Source organism: Echinops telfairi, unplaced genomic scaffold (genome assembly GCF_000313985.2).
Source record: "Echinops telfairi isolate 266 unplaced genomic scaffold, ASM31398v2 ScPeMD7_3533;HRSCAF=4204_0, whole genome shotgun sequence".
Classification (NCBI taxonomy): domain Eukaryota; kingdom Metazoa; phylum Chordata; class Mammalia; order Afrosoricida; family Tenrecidae; genus Echinops; species Echinops telfairi.
The window spans coordinates 36238010-36240026 of record NW_022107431.1 but is presented as its reverse complement, the minus strand read 5'-3'; positions in this window follow the sequence as shown (position 1 = coordinate 36240026).

The window sequence follows — 2017 nt, the reverse complement described above, 5'->3', positions numbered from 1 at the left end:
GCTTTACACAATTGATGTGTGTATGGATTGGGATAACAGTTGTATGAGCCCCTAATAAAATGTTAGAAACAAAAACAAAAAAAAAAAGAAAAAAAATGCACAAAAACAAGACAGAGCAAAACAAAACAAGAAAAGAAAACAACAACAACAACAAAATGACAAAAAAGAGAGAAGCCTGTAAATAGTTCAAGGTCTGTTTGTTGACCTGTAGGAGTGTTTTCTGATTGAGTCTGATAGGGTGCCATGCCCTGGCCCCAAAGTCTATTTTTTGGCATTGCCTCAGGACTTCCTTGCTCTGCTCCCCTTGCTGTTCTGTTGCACGCTCTTAGTGTTTTGCCTCGGTGTGGGGTCAGATTGGGTGCAGTTCCCACACAGTATCTGTAGTGTTGTCCCTGTAGGGCTATGGGTCAGTGGAGGATGCCGTGTCTCATAGTGGGGCCAACCATATGGTCCTCTCTGTGCATTGGCTGGCTGCTCTGAGTGGGGATATCATCCTCAGGGCTTGGCAGGCCAGGGTGTGCTCCACTCTCTCTTCCTCTCCCTTTCTTTGCTCCTGTGTGCTCTGATCAGACATGTCCCTCTCCCTGAGCTGTAGCTTCATTGCTGCCTTCTAAAGTTAATTCTTCTGAGAGGGCACATTTCATTATAATATTTTACTTTGTCTTCTTGAGCTGCCCTTTGAAATGTTCTATTCAGCTCTTTGACTTCATTGTTTCTTCCATTTTCTTTCACTACTCTATCCAAACCCAACCCTAACTCACTGCCATCAAGTTGATGCCAACTCCTAATGACCCCATCGGGCAGGGCAGGCCTGCGCCTGTAAGTTTCTGAGAATATAACTATTTACAGTAGGAGAATGCTCCATCTTTGGCCCATGGAGTGGCTGGTGGTTTCAGACTGCCAATCTGTGGATCCCAGCTCAATGGGTAACAACCCTGCAACCAGGGCTCTTTCTGCTACTCTGTGAGTAAGAGTAATTTTCAGAGTCTCTTCTGACATTCACGCTGATCTTTTCGTTCCTTCCTTTCTTAGTGATGACCCTTTGCTTTCTTCATTAATGTTGTTCTTGATGTCTTCCCACAGCTCATCGGGTCTTCTCTTATATGTTTTCAATGCGCCAAATCTTTCATTGAGATGTTCTCAAAATTCAGGTAGAATAGACTCAAGCTCATATTTTTGGCTCTGGTGGACTTGTTTTCATTTTATTCAGCTTTAACTTGAACTTACATATGCACACTTGATGGTCTGTTCCTTAGTCAGCCCCTGGCCTGGTTTTACTTGCTGATAATGAGCTTCTCCATCTTCTCTTCCCATAGATGTAGTCAGTTTAATTTCTGTGTATTCATCTGGAGAAGTCCACATGTAGAGTCACAGGTTGTGTTGTTGAAAAAAGGTATTTGCTATGAACGAGTCGTCATTGGTCTTCCAAAAGTCTATCATGCAATCTTTAGCCTTGTTTCTATTACCAAGTTGATATTTTCCAACTACTGTTCCTTCCTCTTTGTTTACAATGTTTGCATTCTAATTGCCATTAATGCCCATTGACTGCATGTTTGATCAATTTCCAAGTGAAGTCTTTGGTAGAATTCTTCAATTTCTTCATCACTAGCTTTTGTGCGTGGTGCATGCATTTGAATTATGGTTGTATTAATTGGATTTTCTTAAAGGTGATAGATACGTTCCTATCACAGAGAGCATTGTATGTCAAGATTGATTTTACGATGTCCTTTTTGACAATTCATGCAGCACCATTCCTCTTGATGGTGCCATTCCCTACCTAATAAATCATATGATTTTCTGATGCAAATTGGCTAATACTGAAGCCTGTCCACTAAGGTTGGCCCTGCTGGCATTTGAAATACCAGTGACATAACTCCTAGTGTCACCACAATCTGAAAACCTGGCAAACAAGTGCTGGGAAAAAGGGAATACTACAACATTTAAAATCAAGGTGTGTCATAGTCCGGAGTGGAGGCTGCTGGGAGGTGGGTGTAAAAAAAAAAAGAAAAAAAAATCA